This window comes from Pteropus medius, unplaced genomic scaffold (assembly GCF_902729225.1).
Source record: "Pteropus medius unplaced genomic scaffold, Ma_sr-lr_union100, whole genome shotgun sequence".
Lineage (NCBI taxonomy): Eukaryota > Metazoa > Chordata > Mammalia > Chiroptera > Pteropodidae > Pteropus > Pteropus medius.
The window spans coordinates 10,297,867-10,317,997 of record NW_024354499.1 but is presented as its reverse complement, the minus strand read 5'-3'; the positions used below and the strand labels follow the sequence as shown (position 1 = coordinate 10,317,997).

At 35.1% G+C, this 20,131-nt stretch overlaps 1 protein-coding gene and 1 pseudogene across 2 annotated transcripts in view; one reads left to right on the top strand and one right to left on the bottom strand.

Annotated features, from left to right (window-relative positions):
- Positions 1-20,131, bottom strand: part of CTNNA2 (catenin alpha 2) — a 990,025-nt gene that overhangs the window by 709,491 nt on the left and 260,403 nt on the right. The gene's annotated exons all lie outside the window — the stretch shown is intronic.
- Positions 8,727-18,956, top strand: LOC120594455 (60S ribosomal protein L31-like; annotated as a pseudogene).

Genomic DNA, 20,131 nt, shown 5'->3' with positions numbered 1-20,131 from the left:
ATTGTTTCCATGTCTTGGCCACAATAAATAATGCTGCGATGAACATCGGGGTGCATACATCTTTACAAATAAATGTTTTCAATTTTGGGGGGTACTCAGAAGAGGACTGCTAGGTCATATGACAATTCTATTTTTAATTTTTTGAGAAACCTCCATAATGTTTTCATAGTGGTTATACCAATTTACATTCCCACCAGCAGTGTATGAGGGTTCCTGTGTTCCCATAACCTCTCCAACACTTATAATTACTTGTCCTGTTGATGACAGGCATTCTAACAGGTGTGAGGTGATATCTCATTGTAGTTTTGATTTGCATTTTCCTAAAAGCTAGTGAAGTTGAGCATCTTTCCATATGCCTCTTGGCCACTTGTATGTCTTCTTGGGAGAAGTTTGCCCAGTGGTGGTTGTATCCTAACCTTTCCCTGCTATTACATCTGCTAGGACCCCAACGAGCACCAGACTGCATCCGTGGCTTTCTTCTCCATTCTTCCCCCACTTCTCATCTCCACTAAATGCCCCAATGTGCCCACCTTCAGATGTCTCAATGTGCTGGTCCTTCAGAGGTGTTTATGTGTTGAACAGGGAATCCTTTATTGAATCACAGCTCTCCAGCTTGTCATAACTTCAAGGGGAGAGACCTGGAGATGCCCTCATGCCACCATGCTGCTGATGTCATATCAGTATTTTACACAGTCCTCGCCACTTCTAAAGCCATTATCCTAATGAAAACTTTTAGCCATACTACTCAAGACCTAACAAAAGTGCCCAGTCAGTATTCCAGTTTCTAGGCTTATTCTCTTTCTATCCATCCCATGCTCAACAGCAAAAAAATTGTCAGCTTAGTCAGATCATGAGAATCAAGGCCTATAATGATCATTAATCAGAGTATGTTCTTACATTAAATCAAGAACTCTAATATATAGTTTTAAAGAATTCTACCAATTACACCTCCTTCTCTGTTATTCAGACAGCCTCTTAGGGCTTTAGTTTATAGTATACTTTGGCATGCAAAACCTTCTAGCTTTTACCAAAGCATGACACTCTTCTTTCTGCCTCCAAACTCCTACTCTGCTTTCTCTAACCATCACCACCCCCCGTCTATTTTTTTTTTTTGATGGTCTATATAAGCTTCATTGAGCTAAGCTGTTTTTGCATTTCCCTTAGCTGTAGAAAACTGGGTTACATAATTCTTGTTATTCCAAATAATACTCAGTCTTTCAAATCCTCAATGAAATATTAAACTGAGATCAATGACTATACTTTTCTAATATTTAATGCATTTTTTACATCTAGTCTTTTAAAAACATTTTTATTTACTGAATATAACTTTATTAAATAGAATCCTTTTTTTTTTTTTTTTTCATTTTATTCTGGATAGCAGAGAAAGGACCAATAAATACAGATGGACTTGGTCCAGTATTATCATAATAAATATTCACACTCTGCCCTAAGCACAAACAGAATAACATCTTGCATCACATTATTCTTTTTTGTTTAAACTTGGCAACTCTCTAAAAATAAAATCATCCACCTATGGAAATTACAAAGTCTGAATAATAAAGCATAAATATTTTGGAAGAGCTTGGTTACTTTCCCATAGACTAAAACTGCATTTTCAAATACTGTTTTTTAAAACACATCTTTCCATTTTCTAATAATAAATTATGAAGGATGAATGTTTGAGGACTGGAGAGGTAAGAAGATAATGAATAGGTTAGGAGAGGAGAAAGAAAGTCTTCCCCTAATATACCTCCAGATATACTTAAAATAAAATTACGAAATGCATCTCCAACCTATATCCCTATGCCATCAAGTTCATCATTGGTAAAGGGTGTTATGTGTTGAATTGTGTCCCCCTCCCAAAGATATGTTAAAGTCTTAACCTCAGTACCCAGTATTACAACTTTATTTAGAATGGGAGACTGTGTAGATGCAACCAACTTAGGATGAGGTCATATCGAATTAGGGTGTACATGGATCCAATTTGACTGGTGTCCTTATGAGAAGGAGAGACCAGGTATACATACCCAAGAGGAGAACGCCATATGAGGACAGCGGGAGAAACTGAAGTACAGAAGCTGCAAGTCAAGGAGCACCAAATATTGCCAGCGAACCACCAGAAAGCTATGAAGGAACAAGGAAGGATTCTCCCCTCCAGGTTTCAGAGGGCCCATAGCCTTGACAACAACTTAATTTTGTACGTCTAGCCTCCAGAACTGTGAGTGACTAAATTTCTGTTGATTGAAGACGCCCAGTTTGTGGTACTTTACCTTATTACAGCAGTCCCAGGAAACTGAAAAAAGGAGACATGTGTCCTCCCTCTGTGAGAAATACTGCATTTTATAAACTTTTTAATATATTCTGTAGCTAAGTTTTGGTTGTTAGATCACTGAAAAATTACTCAGCCACCAAGATGACACACAAGAGTTTGAGCAGAAGTCATTAAAATTAATACTCACAATAAAATTTAGTCATCCAGGTACCAGCCTACCAGAATCTCAAGTTTCATTAATGACTGCTGACCCAAAAGTAAGCTGGGCTACAATGTAACCAATTTAAGGAGGGAAAATCAGCCTCCCTAAGTGCCAAGTAAAAGAGACATATTGCCAAGAGGATTGGATGCTCCGAAGATTAAACCCAACGGGCTTTGAATGGCTGCCATGCTCTGATTGACAGGAACTGTCTGTGAAAGTCATCCCTTTCGTGTAAGGCTGGGAAGTGAGCCAGAAGTGGCAGAAGGCAGAAGAAACAAAAAAACTGGAGATCTGCAATGGCAGCAATTAAAAATGATGCTGGGGCAGTGAGCAGCAGACATTGCACTATGTGAGTCAAGATGAGAGTCGAAGATGAAAAGAGGCAGTTCTGTAGCATGGAAGGTATCATGTATCCTTTAGGTCTCACCTGTAATCACCTCATTTTCCCTGGGACACAAAGAAGCTTGGCAGCATAGATCGGCAAATACATTGCCAGAAAGCTAGTAAAATCTTAGTTGTCCATATGAGCAAGCCAAGCTAGGGGGATATCAAATATCCAGTAGCTCACTATAGCCAGCAACTCTGGTAGCCACCCCAAAGAAGATTTAAAAATGAGTGAAATGTTTGGTAATTTTCCTGCCTATGTTCACCGATTGATTCTATCTACAAATTTTATTGCTTTTCCAAACATAAAATTATATTTGAAATCTGATTTTAAAACAAACAAATCCATCAATGGATTTAGTATGTAAGACTTTTAAACAAATAACTTAAAAGATAGAATTGTTACTGTTATTTTGTTTAGAATTCCAGGAAATGTCAAACAGTACAAAGTTCTTTATAAACAGAACATGGCCTAATTTAATGTTTGTAACTCATCTTTAATATTTCACTGATAACACCACTAATATTTGTTGAATGATATTCTTACTGAGAATCCATTATATGTCAGGCACTATTCTAGGTGTTAATGATAGTGTTAACAAAACTTAATGTATGTCTGTGTCCAAAAACCCTAAGGCCTGATAAATACTTAATCAAAGTTTTCCCTGAGTCCATTGGGAAAATGTAAATGACAAATAATATTGAAAAGAGTGTCAAGTCAAGGTAGATGATTGTAATGTGACCAAGTGACGATTTTCTAAAGATAAGAAATATAACTTAGAAAGGAGAGTTTCTCCAGCATTTGCATCACTGTCCAGGAAATATAATACACCCAATGTATTCTACTCACAGCCCATCTAAATGAAGAAAAAAAAAAAGATCTAAAAGTTAATTCCTGTCAGTCACTGTCCCAGGAAAACAAATTCCAAAGTAACTACCAGAACTATATTAGCTATTTTTTAGATACGCAACCAAACAAGTACATCATGATAGCTCATATTTATGATGATGTCCCTGAGGCATTAAAAATGTTTAAAATACAAATAAACAATATAAAATTCTTGATCATAATAGCCATTTAAAAATAAAACAGAAAAATTATAAATCTCCGGGAATGAAACTAACAAAATGATAATGACTTACATGGAGAAAATTATACAACTATCAAAATACATAAAACAAAACATGATGAAATGAAGAAATATATCCTAATGATAATTAAGACTCAATATTTAAAGATAAAAATTCTTTGCAAATTGATCTATAAATTTAACATAACCATAATCAAACTCCCAATAAAGTTCTCACGTAGAGAAATTAAGAAGATGATACTAAAATTCAGATTGAGGAACAAAGGCCAAAAAGAATATACGAGATGATTTTGAAGAACAACAAAAAAGGGATGAGGTCTTGCCCTGCCTGATATCAATATTTATTAATAAGCTATAGTAATTAAGTCAAAGTAGTGTGCCAGCAGAGACTGACAGAATAGGATGAAATGCCTTGCAACGCCCAATTTATAATATGCAAATAATACATAAGACAAATGGAAGATGGATAAACTGTTCAAATGGTGCTATTGACTATAACTAGGGAAAATAATAAAACTAGATCTTAATTCACAAAATAAAAATCAAAGATAAAGACAAGCGTAAAAGCAAAACTTTTAGACATTTTGAAAAATATTCAAGAATACATATTTACAATACTGAGATAGGAATTAATTTCTTAAATGGGACAATCAAAACACTCAACGAAGATCAATAAAATTAATTACATTATTATTTTTAAAAGCTTAATATAAAAAATAAGCATGAACAACTTAAAAATATTAGTTACAGCCCAGGAGTAAATATTTACAAAAAAATACATGAAATACAAAGTTTGAGTATTCAAAATATAAGTCTAGCTATTTTAGATGAAGAACAAACAACCCAATGGAAAAGCAGGCAAAGAAAATGAAAGATAGCAAGTCCAAATGGCTGATAAATATACAAAAAGCCTGACAATCGAGGAAATAGAAATTAAAGTAATAGTAAGATATGATTTTGTACTCATAAGATTGGGAAAAAAACTGATAAAATTAATCAAGGATGTTGGAAACAGGAAATCCTGTATAATACTAGGAGGAGTATAAATTGTTACATATTGGAAACACTCCAAATGCCCAACGATGATAAAATAGTTAATTTGTGTACCCAATGGAAAATAAAGTAATTACAAAAAAATAAACTAGGTTCGTTTAGTTAAGTTAGAAAAATGCAACTCAGTAAATGATATTTCCAGGATAATGCTACTAATGTAAATATTAAAGAAATTCCAAGTAATAACATAAATTATTTATGAATGGACATACATATGGCAAGAGGAAATCAAACGATTCTTTATGGCAAGACTGCTAATTGATAGAAGTCAGAAAGAGAAATAGATCTCTTCCAAGAATATCTATTTGTATTGTTTTATTGGTTCATACTTGGCAATAAAAATATGAAACAGTGTGCATCGATTTGAGAACACTGGTTTTCTGAGCACCATGCAATGAAGACTAAGAAATCAAAACGTAATAAATGGAAAGATTTTCCTCATCGGTCCTCTGGGATGGCTACAATCCCACTGTTTCGTGAAGAATGTATTGTCTGGAAGAAGCAACAATTACTGGAATGAGTTCTTAACTGACAATTTTCACTAAAATTCAGTCTCTCTGAAAAGAGAGAGGAGTGCTGAGAGCATTGCTTTTGATTAGGCAAAGAGTCTGACAAAGGTAGGCATTCTTGTGCAGTTATGGAAAAGAAAAAAGGCATTGAGTTCCTGGGGCTCGGTCCCAAAGGGAACTGAGGGCAACGACACTGGAAGACAAACTTTTTCTGCTTCACTATTTGGCCTCAGGCCAGTGTATCTTTTTAAGGTAGCTCTATTTGCAGGTACAGCATTAAAAATCTATTGAGATCCATGGAATTGGTTCTACATATCAAGCTTTTGAGTAAATTTTCAAAATTTGATGCCAGAAGAGAATCCAGGTAAATCACATATCCTAGATTCTTCATTAATGGTTTGTGTTTGGTGAGCTTTCTAATTTATACATAGTATGTTTACAAAATTGCCTTTCCTAAGAGCTTAATGTTGGCTTACATTTAAATTAGTTTCATTTCCTGAGAACAAAAGAAGCAAAAAAGCATTACAGTTATATTCTGTTCTAATTATAATCAGGAGCAATAGAAGACAAAATAAGATTTAAAATTTAAAAGGACAGTAAAAAAACAATGGTTTCTGAAGAATTGGCCGGATATCCTTGTTGACACTCCCACAGCTGATACTGGCTCTGCTGAAAAATAACCACCTCGAGGCCTTGTGCGGGGCACAAGAAGCCTTCAACAAATGCTCATCCCATTTAATATTCATTGAATTCAGGAACGCATATACTGTGACTGAATGCTGAAATGAAATCAGCCTTGGACGGGCCTGCTTTTGTTTGGACGCATATGAAAACAAAGCACCCATGCTCGGTCTCGCTCAAGGTCTCTTCTAGCAAAATGAAACATGATATGACTAGTGACTGAACTATCTATATAAAGATAATGGCCAGAAACTGCATACCAGAAAACTGCCAAGATCATGGAAGAGAAAAAAAGACGATGTTAATGAAAAAGGAGAAATATTTATGAGAGAAAGCATATTGGCCGCCATAGAGATAACTTCCTTAGGTGAAGTTAAGGAAAAAGTATAGTGGCAAATTGTTAATGTGACAAATTTGCCATGTGACTTAATAAATGCTTTATTAAAATCAGAGAGGCCTAGATACAAGTCAGAACATTCACCATAGGGGAGTAATCAAGTATTGTTTCAGATAATAGCTATGGCACACTCTCAAGTTCCCTAGGTGGTGTTTGAGTGTTTCCTTTCACACTTTGTTGCATACTGAATGTGGCCACAGGCGAAGTGGCAGTCCATTTTAGAAATGCGCCAAGAGTGATAAATGAGACTGAATTTGGGAGTGCATCACAGAACTAGCAAGCACAGGACCAAACTGGAAAGCCTAATCATGAAAATGACTTCAGGGACTTTATTGTAGAGCTGAAACTTGAGAAGAAGCCAAACGCTTTCAGGAATGAATGAACTACGATTTGATTTCATATGCCTGAGAAGATTATTGGCGAAAACTGGAAATGTCAAATATCAAGAAGAAGGCAAAATCAAACAAAATACAGAAACCGTAATATGTGTAAGGAATTAGAGGTCACAATAAGTAAATAGAGAATGAAAAGAAATACTAGAATGTGATTTTTTTTTTCATTGAAAGGGAAAAGACTGAAATTGCTCTGGTAATGTTTTTAAAAAAATATGTACTCTTAGTGAATAAACACTGAGAACAAAAGAATCCAACTAATAAAATGATGATAGGAATTACAAATGAGGCATGAGGAAACAGCTGAATTACCAATTACCTTGCAGTAACCTTTATAGAGGAAAAGTAGAAGTGCTACCCAAATGAGTTATATTTCCCATTATGATTTTGGAGTCCAATTTTATTTAAAAATGTGGGAAAGATTCAATGCTTCTTAAGCTATGTAAAACAACACAAGACAGAAAAATACTTTATGTATCTAAAAACAAAACAAAACAAAAAAGAGGTCTGAAAATTAATTCTAGACTGTTAGCATTAAGGAGCTGAACAATGCGAGGCCCTAAAATAAAAACATTCTAAATATGATTATACTGAAAAGTGACTTAAAGGGAAAATGAAAAAAAATTATACATAACTATGATGTGCTTCAAGGAGAAAAATAGATATTTTCCTTATTTTTCTTATTCCCAAATTTAATATCTTTTAGTCTAACGACTAAAACCGAAGTTTAATAGATCTTTTGAAATCTAATTTACTTGAGAAACTTAAAATTTATTTATAAGAAGAAAACAAATTATTTTTCTTTAAAATGAGTAAGCATAGCATAGTAATTTGGCCTGTTAGGTTCATATCGACCAAAAAGACAGAGTGATTTATGGTTTTCAAAATTATGCATTTAAAAGAGAAAAAAAGAGGGGTGGGAAGAAGTGGCAATATGTCACCTCTGTAATTAGAAGCACTCAAAGATAAGTCAGTTACCTCTAGTGACTTTTTCAATTATCATGAATTAATAATTCAACTATTTGGTAACACACACATTCTACATTATACCAAGCTCGGTATTCAGGCAGGGCAGGATCACAAAATATCTCTGGAGGCCCACAGGGTAACTTTCTGGGAAGCGTCAGTACATTGCAATAAGAGTGGGCATCGGATCAAAACTGGGCAGGTTGCATTTAATTTGCAGCCTCCATAAACACCAGGGCCATCCTTTTTAGAGCCTGCATTTGTCATTTTGAATAGAAGCCTGGAGCTCTAGTTTTCTGCTTCCCGTTTCTAGACCAGTTTGTCAGACACCTCAGGCAAGGAGCCATATTGCTTTCATTATCTTCCTGGGGTGGATTACAATGTCAAGTGCAGGTGAACATTAAATAAATGCTCCTGGATGATGAGAGCCAGGATCACGCCTGGACAACATTGTGAAGTAGACAAAGTTTCTCTTGGAATTCTTGTTTTAGTTTTGATTTTTTAAAAATATTTATTTATCTATCTATCTATCTATCTATCTATCTATTTATTTATTTATTTATTTCCCACTCCACTTACCCTTTTAGGTGTCTTCTGGCCCACAACTAGCAACCACTTACCTACTCTCTCATCAACTCTGCTGCTTAGCAGATGCTGCTGGGCCCAGCCCATACCCTCTCAAAACCCCCTTTTGCCTCATGTGCCCACTTCAAAGTCAGCAGCAGGACTCTTGGCCCGGGACTTTCTCTGCACTCCAGAGTGGAATTGACAGAGAAATAATGCCAACTCTGCCCCCTACCAGCCCAAAGTCAGTGATAAACAGGAGTTGGTCATATCCTGAATAAATGCTCCATTTAGTTTGGACCTTTCAGTAGGATACCTCTGAGACAGGTGTTTCAGAGGTCCCTGGTTACAGTAGAAGCTGTTGCTGGCTCACTGTCCTTGTCTGTCTGTCTCCAGCTCCCTGTCAGTGTTTCCTGGGATCATCTCCAAAATAAATTACTTGTACTCAAATCCTTACTCAAAGTCAACTTCTGGGGGCACTGAAACAGACATACTCCCATCAAAATCCGGTGTCATTAAGTAACAGAATAAGGTCACATATGCCTTACCATGCATTTATGCCAACATGTTTTACCTGTTTTTGAATATTTTGTATCTTAAGATATCTAAGGGAATACAAATTGAATGTTTAAAAAACAGACATGAGTAAGGAGGTGAACAGTAGGCATTTTACGGGAGCAGATTTTGAAATAAGGACTAAGCAGTTTCCCACTGTATTTTCCCTGCAGAGCCATCTCTGACCATCACTAAATGTAAGCTTCAATTAGTTGAACTACATATAACATGTTCTTTTGAAGTGGTCAGATCTCAATTGTCTTCATCCTCAAGCAGAAACTAGCCTCTCTCAAAGAACACATAGGGGTGGGAGGGGGGAGGAGGAGGGGCCCTAAGTGTTTCACTTAAGCACTTAAGTAAGTCCAGCAAAAAGAGTCAATTCAGATTGAAGCTTTTTGATAGTTCTTCAGTCAGTCTAATGAATGTGGACAGTTCATCTGGGCAATTCAGACAACCATCCCAGTTCAGAGCAGTGGTACGCATTCTTAAGTGTATGTAAGGTCACCTGGAAGGCTTGTGCCAACACAGAATTTCTGATTTAATAGGTCTGTGATAGGGAAGAGAATTTGCACTTCTAACAAGTTCTCAAGTGATACAGATGCTGTTAGTTGAGGAAATTCACATTGGAAACCACATTGTAGATAATTCTTATTTTCTCCTTCCAAATACTGTACCTTCAAATTCGAAAGATTCTTCTACACTTCCTTTAGTAAACACAGCCCAATTGTGGATACTTTTTCCCCATAGGATTTTCCTCCCTTTTGATTTACTGGCTGCCTGAAAGGCAATGCCATTACTTTACAACCTATCCTTAATATAGTTTTTCCTGTATTCCTTCTTCCATGCTAAAGTCACCTTCACCTTTAAGTCCTCGCTCTGTACAGTAAAAGTAAATTCTCCACATTCACTCAACAACAAAGGTAGTTTTCTGCCAGGTGGTAAATATAACAGATACTGTCCCCACACAAAGTTGTATTTGCATTATTTTGCTCTGCTCTAAATGACACAGAAAGCATAATGATTATATCTCAAAAAATGCTGCCTCTTAGATTTAGTTGGCAAAAATGGCCTTTGGCAATACAGAAATCATCTTTAATATAGAAATAAGATACCAAAAATAAAGGACTTCAAGTTATTTTAACATAACAACTTGAAGGGAAAAAATATCAAATGACAAGATCTTTAATAAAAATAACTGATGCAGGTTATTATATTCTCGCAGCTTCCTTATAACCTCATATGTAAGTTATCGCATATATTCTGTAATATAACTCAACGTATATAACATAGTATTACTAAAAGGCAATTATTTAGAAAGAGATCAACAAAGAAAAGAATTCATGAAAGGCATTTTTTTTCAATTCAAGAACATAATGATGTTTTCAGTGCACCAGAAAAAAATTGTAAAATGTAGTTTGGTTTCCAGAAAATAAAATAATGTACTAATACCAACCTGTTTTGATACAACTCTAATTATGGATACCTTACATAATAGAGTTGTTGATATTTACCATGCAATGCATCTGGCATGACTGCATGACGGTGTGATAATTACTGTCACTCGTTCCAGACCCTTTTCCCCCCTTATTCCTTTGCTTCTATAAATTACTGTTCCTCTTGTTGAAGCATAAAACTAAAAAAAATCATATAATTAATTATGCCCAAGGATATAGAACAATACATATTCCTTTCAGGAGCATCAGCAGAGTCACTTTATCTACAGAAAAAGTATCTATGTGTGTGCCAGTTTAAAAGTCCATTTCTAATTTTAGCTGTCTCTTCAGGATTGATACAGTAGTCCACCCAGCACACTCCTGGTCATCACCCATATGCAGATTCACTGCTCCCTGGTTGAATGTTTCCTCAGTTTATATTTTTGTATCAAAGAAATGGCTCCCCACTCTCCTAGACCTGCTAACATCCAGGATGACATGCCTTGTTGGTTTTCCAGCGGCAAGCCAATTAAGCATTGCCCAACTTTCAGCTATATTCAACAAAATGTCCTGATTAATTATTTGCCTTTAACCCATGTCACGTTTGCCCCAGAAATCCTCTCGCTTGCAGCTATAGCATTTACCCTGAGATAACTGGTGGATTATAGTCCTAAACTTATCCCCAAACTTTGCCATGAAATATCTCGCTTTTATTATTATTATCGCATCAGTCTAGTATATTGATAGTCTTTGGAAACATATGACATCATTCTATTTATAACATTTTGTTTTTAGTAGTGGTATTTCCATTTACAAAATATAGTAATTCTTGATCCCTGAAAAATGTCAAAATAGAAAACATAACATTCCTATGTGTGATGTTAACATCGTTCTCGAACAGTTGTTACCAAAGATTCATTTGAGGAATCTGATTTATGTATATATTTCTGTTACATTAGAATTAGAGATGAGTTCTGTTTAGAAATAACTCCAAAAACAGTTTTCATACTTTATTTTCACACTGAAAACCAGTCAGATTTGCTTCACCCTCAAAGAGCGTGTTTATGTAAAATTAACACTGGCAGCGAGCTGCACTTTTTTTTCTAAACATCGAATGGGTTTTAAAAATTACAATCTAATTCTTTTGTGGATAATTCTGTATTAACTAAATATTTTCAAGCTACCAGAGCAGTCGGAACTTCAGACATTCTTCCATGCTCAAAAAATATATAATTCCTTGAAAAATGTCATGTGCTTTATGTCATAAACTTGGATGTCTTTAATAACGTGAACAGTAACTCTGAAGCCAATTTAATGACTTGTCATTGTTTTCCTTAGTCTGGATGTGATCCAAATTAACTTCTTTCATTGAATTATGACGCTTTTTAAGCCCAAATGAAAGTTTGTCCCAGTAACCTCTATTCTCTTTCCATGATGATTATGTTTGGAGGTGATCACACTTGTGGACTCAGAAAGGAGGTTGTGCTCTAGAGTTTTCATTGAAAAGAGTGAAGAAGGTTGAAGGCAATGGAAGAAGCTGACATCTGTCTAATAAATCTCTCATATAAGCACATACACACATACACATACACACATACACACACACTTTCCTGGTCATTAGCATTATGACTTGTTGACAGCAAGAGACATTCTGAGCTCTATTCCTCACTGGGTCCCAGAAGATACCTGGGCACAAAGATGCTGGTGGCCACAGATACACCAGGAGACCTTGAATACTTAGTTTAGATGAGGCCAAACCTCCATTGTCTTAGATCCCAATCACTGCCTCCCTACTCCAATTACTGGGACTGTGGAACTGTGGGAGAAGCTAAGTCAAAATGAAAGACACACACCTACCCTCTAGTCACATTGTCTCCAAAAATGTCCAGACCGTTGTCTCTGATCTAATGCATCTCTTCTCTTTTTGCATCCAGATAATCTTATCTGAACATCGTCAAATATTTCAATGTGCATGAATAGTCAGTTTTCAACACTCTAAAACTGGTACTTATAGAAGAAGAAATACACCAAGTAAGTGGTCTCCTTTAGAACCTGAATGACAACTAATTACCATTATTTCTTTTTACTTTATATTAATATAAATATTCAAAGTAATATAAGGATTAGCATTTCTAACATCTAATTATTTTCATTTGCTATCATATACATCATTTTGTATGTAGGACATGTTTCATAATAACTTACTTATTTTTAAATTTTGGAAAAGTGAGTTCCAGTGACCCAAACAAAACAATGGCAAAGAGGGGAAATAGCACTTACAGTTCTTCCATCTTAGCATAATATTATAATATCACATAATGAACAGCAATGCTATATTGCATAATAATATACTGACATTTGTAGCATTATATTATGATAAAGCAACTATTCATTATTCCAGAGTAATGAGAAATGGATATTTGTGTCTTCCTCTAAATGTTGGAGGCCCTTAAGGCTTGGTCGAAACTTCTTCATTTCTGTCTCTCTACATTCTTTTCCTAGATCAACTCGGCCATCCCTTTTAATATCATCTATATGATTATCTCCTAAATTCATATCTCCTTGTCTATTAATTCCAAATTCATAGCTCCAAATTATGTTTTTATAGTCATCTTAATCTTAATCCCAAACTGAATTCTCCATTCCATACTCTCCCCTACTGCTCAAACTTAATCCATACTTTGTCTTCTTTTTAGTAATGACACCAGTATCTCCCCCAGTTGCTTAAGCCAGATAATTGAGAGTCATCTTTCATCTTTCTTTCCCCTCTCAACTTCCATATTCCATACATACCACACTTTCCTTAATCACCACTCCTACCATTTTGGACCATCTTATTTCTCATCTGGAATATTAAGAAATCCCAACTGGTGCTTTTCCATTTCACCTCCAATCCATTTTCCAACATAGCAGACAGAATAATCCTCTATAAATTTCAAAGCATTATTACATTTCAAAGTCTTATAATGGCTTCCATTGAACTTAAAACTAAATCCCAGCCATGCCAAATGCATAATTCAGCTCCTGCTTCCTCCTTGCTCAATTTATTTCTCTCTATCTTGTTCTCTCTAACTTCAGCCTCAACGACCTTACTTAATTTACTATAGCTCAGCGAGGGCCTTCCTCCTCAAGACTCTTATTGCTCAGGATGCTCTCTTTCTAGAAAGCAACTCTGTCCCCGTTCTTGTCATAATCAGCTCTCTTTCAATCCTGAGGTAACATATGAAAACACACCTCAGACTTGCTGTCTTTGGGCATTCTCTCTGAAGTAATTCTCCCCTGTTATTCACAACCATAGTATCTCATTCATTTCATTTACCTTGGATATCACCTTACTGTTTCTTTAGCTGTTCAAAATCTGTCTCTGCTCACCAGATTTCAAGCTCTTGGATGGTAGGAGATATTTCTGTTAGGTTCATCAATATCACCCATTGCCAGCAAAATGTCTGGCATATAGGAGGCATTTAATAAAAATGTTATGTAGTAATGAGTATAATGATAATCATAATATCAGTATATTAGTTCTTATTAAGATATGTACACTATCCTAAGTGTTTTCTGTGTATTAATTCATTTAAAGAAATAAGTACTATTCTCACCCTTCTTTGATGCACAGAGAGGGTAAGTAACTTGTCAAGTCATAAAGGTAGCAAGTAGCAGAGCAGGGATTCAAATATTTTTTTTCTGGCCCCACCACCCAAGATCTTAATCATTCTGCTAGGCTATCTGCTAAAACATAATGTTGAACAAAGAGAATATGTTCGATAAAAATATAAAAACAAACGCAAAGATTCACAAAAGGTCAAGGAATTTGAAGACAACATATATTTAATATAAAATTTTTGATTATTTAGAAGGTGTATGTGGGCCATGAAGCATCTCGGAACATCACTCTATAACACTGGGCATCCGCAGCAGCTACAGATGTATAATACAAAGTCTCACCTGATCCTATGGAATATCCTGTATTTTAAAAACACCTTGTATAAGACCATTCAGATTGATTTTACGTAGTTTAAAAGATAATGTCAGTTGTCTGATCCAACTAGCTAGATTTTGAGCAAATAGGAGTACTAATAATACAAGGTAGTTTTCAGACTCATAAGCATTGAGACAGTGGGTCTGTTTCTTGAAAGGCAAAATAGAAATATAAGACATCGTTTGCGCTGTTCACAAACTGATGTCTCATCCTAAGATTGTTTGCGATGCTCCTGAAAATCACCATTTAACCCCAAAACAGCCTGTGGACACACTTATTTATTGGCTCATACAGCTACTAAGTTATTTTCAACCATAGTGACCCATGCTTGAAGCATGATAATTACAAAATAAATTGAAAAAAAAAAAAAGAAGAAGAAGAAGAAAGAAGGAAGGTGTCTGGCCTCTGGGTAATTCAGAGAAACCATACCTGGCAACAGCAAGTTTGAAAATAACATTTATCAGCATCAAAACAGGACTTCAGGGGCAATCTGAGATAGAAACCATTATTTGTGCTCTTAGATGTTCAAAAGTTGAAGCACTGTAGATTACTTGAAAGATAAAAACCGGGCTCTGCCTGTTTTCATTTCTCCTTACTCGCTTTTCAAGATCTTATCTCATTTCCTTTCCCATTTTTAAGTGAGATTTCTGTCTTCTTTCCTAAATAGATACAGCTCCCTGGATTTAGCACTATTTTGGCTTCTTGGAAGGTGTTTACATTTAATCCTCAGGAGTAAACAAAGTTCTCCAATCTCTCTAAGTAAGGCTAAAGATAAAGCCAGGTTACTTCCTGGGTTGGTCACATACAGAGCATTGGGCAGAGTTTGGGAGCTGGGTGGGGAGGGGGATTTGAAAATGATAAGCAAGTTTATTTTCTATGTAATTTTCTAAAACTATAATATCATATACAATGACATCTCAACCTTATTGTAACAATGAAAACGTGATTAATTAGTAGGGAAATGATGACATTCTTTAGGGTCACAATTGAACAGAAGTTTGACCACATAATTCATGATCATTTAGGTTCTATCCCTGTTTCTCTGTTTAAGATATGTACTATATACACACACACATTCCACGAGATGGGTTGGTTTTGCCTCTAATAGTTCATATTTATAAAATTTTTAAATGTAAAGCCTTTTTCTTATTCATAGACTTAATAGCTATTTATCTATTGCCTGCTTTTCTTTTGACTATGTTCTACATCCAGGCAATAAAATCACACGTAAAGACAGACATGGCTTAGGCCCTGAATAATGAAAAGTTGCCATGAGGACAAGAGCTGCACTGCTATGATGCTGTAAAGGGAGGACCTGACCCAGGTAAAATCGTCAAGGAACTCTTCTCTGAGGAAAAAGGACATTTTACTGACGTCTCAAAGCTAAGCAGGAGCAACTGGATGAGGCAAAATACCAGTATATGGCAGGAGAGAACCTGTCAAGGTCAAAGGATTGAGTAGGTGTATGACTGGGATCTGAGTACAGATAGTGGCGGGCGAGGAGGAAGAAGGGGTGATCTGTAACATATCCTAAAACAGAGAGAAAACATATCAGGAGTTTTATCTTTATCCTAAGAATGCAGAGAGACTCTTGACATGTTTTAAATCAGGAGGCCAGTAATGAGGTAGGCGCCCTGGATAGGGCCCCACGGGGCAGAGCAAAGACCACAGGGGCCCCAGTGGATGTGGGATGTGGGCAGCCCTGCGAGGAGGCTACTGCAGTATCCAGAGAGCAAACAATGATTTGGACTACAAGATGCTGAAGGCAGGCAAAAGCGGAATGATTTGAGGGATATTTAGGAGGCAAAATGAACCAGACTTGGGAGCCAACTGGAAATCAGGATAGCGGGAGAGGAAGGTGAGGGGAATGACTCCTGTGTTATTTTATTCCTCATACCATTTAACATGAGTTCTACTTCAATAATAAATAAAGGTGGTTAAGGGAATAGTATGATGACACAGAGCTATACTATCAGATTTTTATACTAAATATAAATGTTTATATTTGCATACTGAAATGAAGTACTTCCTTAGGCTTAAATTTATTTCTGCTAAATAAAGAAGAATTTTGAATTAATGCAAATCATTCACAGAACTAAATTAACAGCACAAAATATAGTGAGCTCATTTACAGTAACTTTATAAGGAACAAAAAGAATCAAATTTCTATTACATGTAGAGAAATAAGATAATATTAGTTTCTTAAACATGAATTTTCTTTAATTAATCACTGACTAGGAGGAAGAAACATTGAAATCAAATATCAACACCCAAGTTAACTTACAAAAGAATTCTCCTTAGTGTAACTTTCAGAAATAAAGCTACCTAAGAAAGGGCAGGTAATAGCAAAAGCATCATATTCTCTTATGTAGAATAAATTACAACTGAAATGATTAACGGAAAAGTTAAAAGAAAGCATTCTATTTCAAGGATTTAGTTAACCATTGCTATATTTTTCTTAAGTTTTGTTTGTAAAATATGTACAAGACTGAAATACAGCTTTAGCCCTCATAGTCTAGCAAACATCAATTCGAGTCAATGTAGTATGTGCAGAACAAATTTCAATTAAGAAGCACCCAAACCAGGCTCTTGTTCTACAACCTCTGTATGGGACAAACCTTTAGATTTCTTATCTGTCCATCATATAGGTTATTTATTTCAAAAACCAAATTTATAATTCATTTTCCACAGATTATATATATCGCTTTCTTCCTTAATATGTGGTATGCAGTATAGATTGTTTCTTATACAGTTGAGCCTTGAAAAACCCTTGAACAACAAGGGTTCACTTATACACGGATCTTGTAAAGATAATGTAAACTTACAGTATAGATAAATTTACAGGACAGTACTATACATGTATTTCTCTTCCTTATGATTTTCTTAATAACATTTTCTTTTCTCTAGTTTATTGTAAGAATACAATATATAGTACATATAACATAAAAATATTAGAATACAGTATATAGTACATATAACATAAAAATATTTGTTAACTGACTTTATGTTATCGGTAAGGCTTCTAGTCAACAGTGGGCAATTAGTAGTTAAGTTTTGGGGAGTCAAAAGTTATACATATATTTTCAACTGTGTGTGTGTGGGGGGGTGCTCAGTGCCCTAGTCCAGACATTGTTCAAGGGTCAACTGCACTTATTTTTATTCTTTAATTTTCACATACCTCATAGTCAACTAGTTTTATGTATTCAAGATAAGTTTGTGTTTTCCTCATTATTTGGTAGAATGTTCAGCATCTCTAAAGCATAATAGGTAAATGAATGAATAAATGATCTTTATCATGCGAGGTACTTAAGAGTTCATACTAAATTGTATTTGTTTGTTTTGCTTGTCTTCTTATTTTGACAAGCTAAAGAAAAGATTTAGATATCCTTGAAATGTTTAGTTGTCAGTTTTTGTGCCATTACTATGAGATTTATTTTGCTCATGTTGAACTAAATATTATTAAAACTCTATGAAAAGGTAAATATATTGAAATGAAATCAACGGTTTTAGGAAATATATAAAAGATAACAATACCATTAAGAATTTTCTACAGAATTTTCATCTGAAATGAACATTTCTCATGCAATAGTTCAATTAATAATGGTAAAGATGAATAAATATTGAATGAGAAAATACGAGTTTTATGATCAAATTTTAGCTCTGCAGCTAAGCAGCAGTATTTCTCAGCAAAGTCATTTCATTTTGAAGAGCTTGAGATTTAATGAAGATAAAAGAAGAGTGAATAGATTTTTCAGACATGTTTCACGGTAAATTTCAAACCTTTCCTTTCTCCTTCCTTCTCAATAAAATTATGTAAACAATGGCTATAATTTGTTGAGTATATATACACATATACACAAAATTAGAAGTAAACATATCACTTTTTGTCCAGGGAAGCTAGGACTAAAAGATTCTCTATTTTTTTCAACTATTTTGAGTAAACTGAAAGACATTCCCAAGATGAGGACTTTGCCAAGTGGGAAATCTGCAGCTCCCATCTGTCATTTATAGCTTTAGTGCTTGCTATTGTCAGAATATTCCCTGGTAATTGAACTTTCACTTTTAAAAATAAACTTTGCTTCCTTTCTAACTTGGGCCCGGCAAAATGGCTCCCTCAAAGAAGGGTGGTGAGAAGAAGGGCCATTCTGCCATCGATGAGATAGCGACCAGAAAATACACCATTGACATTCACAAGCGCATCGAAAGTGGGTTTCAAGAAGCTTGCCCTTTGGGCCCTCAAAAAGATCTGGAAATTTGCCACGAAAAAGATAGGAACTTAAGATGTGCAAACCGACACCAGACTCAACGAAGCTGTCTGGGACAGAAGAATAAGGAATGTCCCATACCACATCTGGGTGCAGTTATCCAGAAAACGTAATGAGGATGAAGATTCGCCAAACAAGCTCTATATGTTGGTCACCTATGTACCTGTTGCCACCTTCAGAAATCTACAAACAGTTAATGTGGATGAGAACTAACTGCTGATTATCAGATAAAGTTCTAAAACTGCCAAAAAAAATAAAAATAAACAATAAATAATAAACCATGCTTTGAGTGCTACAAGCTATGTGGGATGAAAATTCCAGATGTGCTAAGAAAAGAAATATACTTAACAACACGTGAATCATGTCTTAAACAATTCATAGACGATGCATTAACATGGACAATGCATGTATAAAAGAGAATATAATAAAATAACCATGGACTGATAATATAAGCCTTCATTTTTGTAAACAATAAAAGACCCTAGAAAAATTATGTGGCATTTTAACCATTTTCCAACTGACTTCTATTTTAATTTTTCTTCCACTTAAAGTTTACTTTATACATTAGTAGAATCTATCCTTTTATGTGTGTATGTGATGTTCTTAACTCACATGTAGATAACTAAGTCCTTAAGAGACTCACAACACGGAGTAGACTCCAGGTATTCATTCATTCACTCATTCATTCAAGTGCCTACGATTCCTGAGCACTGTGCTAAGGACATACAGAAATGCAAATAGTGCATTTGTGAAGATGGAAGAGAGTAGATAGGACCAAAACAATACTCGATTTTCTTTTGCAATTAATGTTTTATGTTTGCTTCACATGCAATGATACCTATCTACCTGTCTATTGATCTATGTCTGTCATTGTACTTCAAATCCTCAAGTACACAATACGAAATTTACAGCAAAATTGTTAACAAAATCCCAAAAACAAAGAAACAAAAAGTCCTTTAAATAACTTGCCTAAAGGTGAACTGGGGTAATAAAGGTACTAAAATTTCAAGATTCTAGGGTTCAAGGGTCCTCAGTCCTAACTAAAATCAACTCATTAACAGTCTTAGAAAGAATTCACAATATCCATTCAAGACAAGCATCAAATACGCCAATTTTTTTTTGATATTTACACCCTATCCTAAGTAATACTAAATTGTGAAAAATGAATAAAATGAAAGTAAGCAAAAAGTGAACTTCTTAATAAAATCTTCTGTCATCTGCTTTGGCTAGATAATTATAGGCATTAGTTTTAACTTAAAGAACACTCAGAGAAATAAATACCTAGGAGTAGTTAATATCCTTGAAGCTGTATAAATAACCTTGGGACTAATGAGGCTTACTGAAAAGAGCAAATTAAAAACTGAAGACAAATATGCTTTAATTTGGGT